The 9,431-nt window shown below is 40.7% G+C and overlaps 1 protein-coding gene and 1 pseudogene across 1 annotated transcript in view; one reads left to right on the top strand and one right to left on the bottom strand.

Annotated features, from left to right (window-relative positions):
* Window positions 1-9,431, bottom strand: part of STK31 (serine/threonine kinase 31) — a 148,045-nt gene that overhangs the window by 94,070 nt on the left and 44,544 nt on the right. The gene's annotated exons all lie outside the window — the stretch shown is intronic.
* LOC102502632 (biogenesis of lysosome-related organelles complex 1 subunit 5 pseudogene) lies at window positions 5,506-6,067 on the top strand (annotated as a pseudogene).

The raw sequence follows: 9,431 nt of genomic DNA on the forward strand, positions 1-9,431 counted from the left end.
TCAAAGATCCAGTCCCAAGAAATACAAAGGACCCCAAATAGAATCAACCCAAGAAGATCTTCTCCAAGACACATCATAGCCAGGTTGACCAAAACCGCAGACAAAGACAAGATACTAAGAGAGGCAAGAGAAAAACATCAAGTTACCTACAAAGGACATCCTATCAGGCTAACAGCAGATCTCTCATTGGAAACAATGCGAGTGAGGAGAGAATGGAAAAATTTTTTCCAAGTGTTAAGAGAGAAGCAATTTCAGCCAAGAATACTGTACCCGGCAAGATTATCTTTCATGTGGGAAGAAAAGACAAGAACATTCTCAGATAAACAAAACCTGAAAGAATTTACCAGCACCAGACCAGATCTCGAAGAAGTCCTCAAGGGTGTGCTATATCAGGAAAATTAAATACAGATACATGGAAATAAGAGTTCAAAAACTAAGAAAGTGAGAGAACCAGCAGTTAGCGTAATGGCTATGTCGCTGGACTACCATGTAGTCGACCACAGTTCGCGTCCTGGACCCGGTGGCTTAAAACTCACACTGGGTGCGTGTGCGTGCGTGCCTAAGATCTGAGAGGAGAATGGAGGAGAAGGGATTGCAGCGTGACCATCCCCCCTGGGGGGTGATTTCTCGCTTTCTGTCTCTATGTCTCTCTCTGTCTGGCGAGCGCATGTGCCCTATAGCGAAAACCTCTCCAAAAAAAATAATAATAATAATAATAAAAAATCTCATGCCAGGTGCATGTGCATTTATGCCCAAAATCCCAAGAAGTGACTGGAGGAGAAAGGATGGCTATATGGCCATACCCTCTGGAAGGTGATTTCTTTTCTCATGCCAGGTGCATGTGCATTTATGCCCAAAATCCCAAGAAGTGACTGGAGGAGAAAGGATGGCTATATGGCCATACCCTCTGGAAGGTGATTTCTTTCCATCTGTCTCTCTCTGTTTCTCTGTCAAGCACACAAGTCAAAAATCTCTCAAGAAGGAAAAATTATTAAGAGGGTAACTTGTGCTTTGTGTAGTTTTAATTTTTTAAAACAGGGTCAGCAAGTGGCATGTTAGTTAGGGTGCTGGACTCCCAGAAAGCCAAACATGGTACAGGCCCCAGACTTGGAGGCTTGTTTTCTCATTTTCCCTCTCTCTTTCTCTGTCTCTCTGGTGAGTGCGCATGTCCTATAGCAAAATTTAAAAATAATAATAATAAATAAAATAAAATAATTATTTTTTAAAAAAATTTTTTAGAACCACTGACAGAACTGAAAGGAAAAATAAACAATCCCATAATTATACATGGAAACTACAACAGTCCTCTTTTTCTTCTTTTTTGAGAAGTTTTTGCTATAGGGCGCATGCACTCGCCAAAAAGACAGAGAGAGGCAGAGAGATAGAAAGTGAGAAATCATCCCCTGGGGGGGATGGCTACGCTGCAATCTCTTCTCTTCCATTCTTCTCTCGGGATATTAGGCACACATGTACACATGACCAGCATGAGTTTAAGCCACTGGCTCCAGGACTCGAACCGCAGTCGACTACATGGGAGTTCAGCGACATAGCCAATACGCTAACTGCTGGTCCCAACAGTTTAGTAACTTTTAGTAACTGATAGAACCACTAGACAAAAAGTCAGCAAAGCCATAGAAGTATTAAACAATCCTATAAAGAAATGGAGGATAATTAACATTAATATAACACACCCAACTACAGTAGACTGCACACCTATTTTCCAACACATATGAGACATTCACCAGATATGCGACATCTCAAAGAATCACTCTTTTGGAAATCCAAGCCAGTGTAATAAACACAAGAAAACAATTATAAACTGGAAACATAAAAAAAAATACAAACTGGAAAAGAAAAAGTGAAACTGTCCTTATTTGTAGTGATGTAACTGTCTTCAAAGAAAACCAAAAAAATTTGTAAAAACAATCTTCAACTAATAAATTAACTACAGGACCCATGCATATACCAGCAATGACCTACTAGAATCCAGAATTTTTTAAATAGTATTGATAATAGTGTCAAGTAATTTAAATATTCAGATAAAAACCTATAAAACATATATAAGATCTATACATTAAAAACTACGAAGCAGGGGCCAGCATGTATCCTGGTGGTTAAGATGCTGGACTCCCACAAAGTGGACCACAGTTTAAGCCCTGGACCCAGCAGCATGAAAATCATGCCAGACACCTGTGCATGAGTACCCAAAACGCCAAGATAAGAATGGAGGAGAAGGAACTGTGGCATGGCCATGCCCCCAGGGGGTGATTTCTCACTTTACCCCTCTCTCTCTCTCCAGTGAGTGCACACACCCTATGGTCAAAACCTTTAAAAACAAAACAAAACCACAAAATAGGACTATCTTGTTAGTGCAAACAATAGCATACTGAAGTGCTGGAAGTCACACAGTGCTAGAAGTCACACAGATCCCTGGCCCAGTCAACCTGAAAAACTCGAAGGGTACGCACACGCACAAGATCCTGGTAACCTAGAACGCTAGACAAAGAAAATCACAGTATGATAAGACACTGTTGAGGGTGTTTCTCTCTCTCGTGCACACACTCACAAACTCTCTAACATTATAATTTTAAAAAAATAAACTACAAAACAATTATGAAAGAGATCAAAGGAGACTTAAATAAGCAAATATCTTGTGAACTGGAGGCCTCAATGGAAAAGGATATGAATTCTCCCCAAACTGGTCTTTCGCTTTAATGCAACTTAAATGAAAATCTCAAGAAGTTAATCTGTAATTATAAACAAACTAATCTTAAAATATACATGGAAAGGAAAAGAATCTAAAACAGCCGAAACAATTATAAAAAAGAATAAAGTTGGACTAATCACATGTGGTTTAAAACTTATTACAAAACTATGGTAATTAAAACTGTTGTGACTGGCATAAGTATAGACAAACAAATGAATGAAAACTAGGTCCACATAGATAAAAATAATCTTAACCATCACATCACACTATATATAAAAATTTTAGATAAATCACACAAAAACTACATTGATTCTAGAAGAAAACACAGGATAATGTCATTACACTTTTGAGGTAGACAAAAGACTTTTCTTCCAGGAAATAAGGCATGAGGCATTTAAAAAAAAAAAAAAGACATATTTCTTTCCTTCTTTTCAATTTGCCAGAGGGTGAGTATGCTCACCAAAGAGAGAGAGAACAAGCAAGGGAAAGTAAGAAAGTATTCCATATGGGGGATGGTCATGCTGGACAGATCGGACATAGCACTAGATAGGGACAAAACCCAAGATAGAACCATAGTAAGCTTTGGAACCAGAAGATGCTGTAATGGCTATATCACTAGAGTCTCAGACCTGGTGGCTTAAAATTCATGTCAGGTGCATGTGTGTGCATGCCCAAGATCTCAAGAGGAAAACGGAGGAGAAGGGACTGTGTGGCCATCCCCCTAGGGGATGATTTCTCATTTCCTCTATCTCTGTCTCTCTGTGTCTCTGGTGAGCTCATGCACTCCACAGCAAAAAAATCTCTCAATAAATAAATAAATAAATAATTATAATTTTTTTAAGAGAGATTTATGCTATGGGACACATACACTTGCCAGAAAGGCTGAGAGACACAGACAGTGAGAAATAACCCTCTGTGAGGATGGCCACACCACAATCCCTTCTCTTCTTGGGATCTTGGGTGCGCACGCACATGCGTGTGCGCGTGCGCGCCCACACACACACGTGCCCAGAGTTTGAAGTTGCCAGGTACAGGACTCGAACCATGGTCAACCACGTGGGAGTCAAGCATGTGGGAGTCCAGCATGGCAACCACTAAACCATCTGCTGATCCCAAGAATTGTAAATTTTCTTAAAACAGTCCAAACTCCAGGACATAGCAAAGATAGTATTAAGAGAGAACTTTATAAATCAGTGCTCATAAGAAAAAAAATGGAAAGACTGGAAATAAGCAAACCTAACAATGTATCTCAAGGAACTTAAAAAAAACAACAAGCTAAACCCAAAAGCAATAGAAGAAAATAAATTATAAAGATTAGAGCAGGTGGCATGGTGCTTAAAGCTCTGGATTCCAACATGGCCAACCACAGTTCAAGTCCCAGACCTGGAGGCTTGTTTTCTCACTTCTCACGACCCCCCTTTTACTCTCTCTATCTCCCTCTAGTGACCATTCGTGCATGCCCTATAGCAAATTTTTAAATAATAAAATAGTTAATAAAATTAAATAATTCTATAAAAAGATCAAAGAAGAAATAAGTAAAATAGAGAATAAAAGAGTAATACAAAAATATCAATGAAACTGGGTCAGCCAGCCAGTGGCACGGTGGCTGGGGTGGCTGGATCCCACGTAACCAACTAGGTGGTTCGAGTCCTAGACCTTTCAGATTGAGAAACACACCAGGCACATGTGCATGTATGCCTAAAACCCAAAAAGGAGAATGGAAAATGGACTATGGTATGGCCATCTGTCCTGGGAGGTGCTTTCTCACTTTCCCCACCCTCACTTCTATCTCTTCAGCAAACACACACAGCCCTACAGCCAAAATAATAATAATAATAATAATAATAATCAATTAAACCAAAAGCTAAATTTAAAAATTTAGAAACCATTAGCTATATTGAGAGAGAGGAGGGGCTGGCAGGTGGTGTGGTGGTTAAGGGCGCTGGATTTCCACACGGCCAACTGCAGTTCATGTACCAGACCTGGCAGCTTGCTTTCTCACTTTCTGTCTCTGTCTCTCACTCTGTCCCTCTCTGATAAAATTAAAATAAAAAAGTTAAACATTTTTTTTAAAAAGGGGGGCTGGCAAGTGACATGGTGGTTAGAGGTGCTGGTCAAATCAAAATAGATAAGAGTTAAATATAATAATTCTTTAAAAAACAAAAAAGAAAGACAGAGAGAGAGAAGACCCAGATAAATATAATCAGAAATTAAACAAGGATTTTATAACAAATATCACAGAACTACAGAAATACAAAATATTATTAGGGATTACCATGAACATATGCTAACAAGCTGGAAAATTTTTGCACATATCTACAGTGAATCAGGAAGATGTAGACAGCCTGAATAGTCAAATAACAAATAATATTTAATAGTATTGAGTCAGTAATAAGTCTCCCTACAAAGAAAAGCCCAGGTCCAGATGATTTCACTGCTGAATTCTGCAAGTCATTTAAAAGTTTAACATGAATTCTTCTCATATTATTCCAAAAGATCCAAATGAAGGGAATCTTCCCAAATTCATTCTTTAAAGCCACTATCATCTTGATAGCAAAAGCAGAAACAAAAAAAGAAAACTACATACTCATATCCCTAATGAATACAGATGTAAAAATCCTCAGTAAGACAATAACAAAACAAATCCAACAATACATTAAAAAGATTATACACTATGACCAACTAGGATTTATCCCAGGGATGCAAGGATGGTTCAACATATGTAAAATGATAAATGTAACACATCCTATTAACAGAAGTAAAGACGAAAACCTATGATCACACAGCACGGCCACAGAATGAGTGGCAGAGGGATGGAGACCCCTGTAAGTTGTGAGGTCACCCCAGATGGCAGTGGCAAGAAGAGGAACGCGCTGGGAGCCATAGGCTCAACGAAGCTCATTACCAAGGATCTTGGAAAATTTCATTCAAGGGTTTTGGATTACAGACCAATTATTCAGGGTGAAATTCATTATTTTGTAAAAGAATTTGAAGAAAAACATAGTCTTTGAGAAATGCGAGCTCTTGAAAATTTGAAGAATATGATCTGTGAAACAAATGAACATACTCTTTCCAAACGTAAAGAAACAATGCAAGAGAACTTAAACCAAGTTCTCCTGAAATTGCAAGCAGCTAATGACAGTGTGTAGACTCTAACAGAAGGAGCAGAAACGAAAAAAGATTCACAATGACCATTTAACAGCTAGTGAGAAACAGCAAATACTCCAGTGGGAGGATTTTATGAAGGAACAACTCAACAAACAAGCTGAAGTGGACCAAGAGCACAGAAGAGCTATGGAGAGGTTCAAAGAACAATATGCCGAGGTGGAGAAGGATCTGGCGAAATTTTCAACCTTTTAAGAAGTTGAGCCCCAGCAATGACAAACTAGTGAGGAATCCTCGACTTCCCCATTACCCTCACCCCCCTGTATTCCCAAACTATTCAGCCTCTGCTTCAAACTTAGCAATATATTTAGCGGCACTCTTATATCAGAAGGAAACTTGTGCCAGAGTCCTGATTAAACTGTTAATGGAAGACGAGTACTACATCTTTCCAGTTTTAAGTGCCTACAAAAGGTTATGTGAATGGGGAGAAATCAGAGGGAAATTGGATAAATTTACTCTTACTTAATTAGATTTGATCCTCTTTCCCACTGATTAGCTCAGAGAACTTTAAGTACAGACCTCTTAGGAAGATAATTGCAGAGCTCAGACCCAGGACAAAGACAAGCCCAGACAAGCCTGCCAGGGGCTGCAACAGGACTGGAACACCTGATGAAGCAGTTATATCAAGAAACATTTTACTTTCACTTTCAAAACCTAAAACATATCTCTGGTGGGAACACCCCCTTCCTGTGCTACCGAGTGGACAAAGTTGAGGACAAAGTTGAGCAACGCGGCATTGTGCTCCTGGACAGGGGGGCGTCTTCACATATCAGGTCAATTCTCCCTGCCCAGAATCTCACTTCCTCTCATGGTTCCACCAAAACTTCCTGTGCCATGACAACAACTTTCAGGTCACTTGGTACTTGTCCTACAGCCCCTGCCATGAGCATGCAGAGGAGGTGGTCGACTTCCTGGCCACACACCACAATGTGAGGCTGACCGTCTTGACCACCTGACTCTACTACTTCTGGGAAGCAGAGTTCCAGGAAGGGCTTCGCAGAATGTATGAGGAAGGGGCCGACGATCATGTCCCCCAAAGATTTTTGAAAACTGCTGGGAACAGTTTGTATTCAACGAAGGAAGGGACTTCAGGCCTTGGGAGAACATGGTTGAAAATTATCAGTCCCTGCACATCACCCTGCAGGAGATCCTCAGACCCCGATATCTCCAGAAGACTTCAGATGTGAGTATGAAAACCTACAACTTGTCACAAGGCAACACAAGACATACATGTGCTAGGAGCAGCAGGAGGGGACCACATTCGTGCCACTGGACTTGGATGTTCTCCAAAACCAGGCATTCAAGCATGTGGAAAGGCGTTTCCTGTCCTCCCGACATTGTGCAGTACCTGGACAGTGGCCGGCATTATCGAGTCACCTGTTACCTTTCCTGGAGCCCCTGTTCTCAGTGTGCTGGGGCAATGGCCAGATTCCTGGCCAAGCATGGGCACGTCAGCCTGAGAATTTTTTATAGCCCGTCTCTACAACCATGAAGACCCATAAAATCGCCAGGGGCTGAGGACCCTGAACAGCACTGGAACCCTTGTCAGGATCGTGACTAAGAGGGAGTTTTCCCAGTGCTGGGAGGGCTTCATAAGACACCAGGGAGCACGCTCTGAGCCTTGGGCAGGTCTGTGTGAAAATGTGAACCTGCTTGTGTGACAGCTGGAGGACATTCTGGGGGTCTGAGGCCTTTGGCTCCCATCCTGGAGGCTTCATCCCTAACAAGAGCAGGTATGAGTCCTCTCCCCCAGCCTTTCTCCAGGTGCTGCCTGCTGCCAAGTCATGACCATTCAAGGCAGAGGAGCAGTCGCCCTCTGAACCTGGTGCACCCCTAGCTCCGCATGAGCATCAGGCTATCTCTGCATCTTTGCCGTCTTAGAGAAGTCACTTTGTCCTCTGCCCACTTGAACTCATGCGCTGCCCCGTTCCTTCACTGACATCCAGCCCAGTGTATCTTTTTATTAAATGTTTTTATAAAGGTTAAAGAAAAGATAGTTGCATTTATTCTTATTCAGGTTTAATATTAGTTTGTTCTTGTGTTTAACAGATGCCCGTCATAGCCCCCCGGCTGTTGTAACACTATAGAAAGTGTTATTCCAGGAGCAGTGTAGACAAACGGCAGCTGTCCTTGGAGCAGAGATCACAGTTAAGGGAAGTGAGATAGAAAACATCCTCTCTACTGTGGCAGAGGTAGCTGTGTTTGCCCTTGAATTGCCTAGGAGGAAGGCTGCAGGTTTGGCAATAAGGCAACATGCTCTATGCTTCCCTGGATGACAAGACACAACGTGTTACTTTGGTGGCCTGCCAACATTAAATAGTTTCATTTTTTAAAACATACTTACCAAAAAATATATTTTTACTTTAGCCCTTCTAGGAACTATAATCTTACCCATAGTATTTACCTCATTATTGTGTCTATTTTGCTGTGGGTAAGCTTTATAAGATAAGTAATGTCTATACATGTTTCCACTGTCTGAGTAATCAGCAAAATCTGCCAAGGAGTCCCTCTGTAACCATTTCAAGATCCTGGCTCTGAGTGAGCAGGAAGTGCGCTCCCACCAGGCCAATGACCCATGTCAGATTTAAAGCCTTTTCAGTATTAGCATCTTTTCGTGTAAGCAGTTGTATTATGTGAAATGTACCAAGTCTGTCATTACTGTGAGCTTTAAAACTCAGTTAATAACCTAGTTGAAGGCCTAATATATTTTTTTTTAATTTGCCACAAACCAAGCAAAAGTAAATGTAATAATTTCAAGGGATTTATGACAAACAAATATGAGGTATGGATAAATCTTTCAAAGTTTCTCATTGTTCTTCAGTAAAATTAAGGCACACACACACAAAAAAAGAAAATAGCCAACTCTCTTGAGTTATCTTAGTATTGCAATGGCAGAAAATTGACAATGCTCCCTTGTGTAAATTTATGGCTAACCATCAAAGCTTCATTCTTGGCTGCATGTTAAAAATGTGGTTAAAGTTAATAGAAAGATGAAAAAAAAAACTATGATCATATCAACTAATACAGAAAAAGAATTTAATAAAGTACAATAACCCTTCATTAAGACTTTCAACAAAATAGGCATAGAAGGCACATTTCTAAACACAATAAAGGCCATATACGACAAACCCACAGCTAGCATACAATCAATGGGAAAAAGTTGAAAGCTTTTCTCTCAAAATTAGAACAAGACAAGGATGTCACGTTCTCCACTTCTATTCAATATAGTACAAGAAGTCCTGGCCAATGAAATCAAACAAAAGACTGAAATTAAAGGCATCCAAGTTGGAAAGGAAGGAGTTAAATTGTCTCTATTTGTGGACAGCATGATTAGATACACAGAAAATTTAAACAATCTCCTAAAAAAAAAAAAAAAACCTCTCAGAGGTGATAAACAAATTCATAAGTTTCAGGACACAAAATCGGCATAGAAAAATCAGTAGTCTTTTGGGGACCACTCCGGGGTCCCCGCAGCTGCTCCGCCCCGCGCGCCGAACGGCCAGGCCCCCTCCGGGGCCCCGGCCCCCGCTGCCTCTCCGGCGCTGGATGGCCTGGCTTG

This window comes from Tupaia chinensis, unplaced genomic scaffold, assembly GCF_000334495.1.
Source record: "Tupaia chinensis unplaced genomic scaffold, TupChi_1.0 Scaffold000184_1, whole genome shotgun sequence".
NCBI lineage: Eukaryota > Metazoa > Chordata > Mammalia > Scandentia > Tupaiidae > Tupaia > Tupaia belangeri.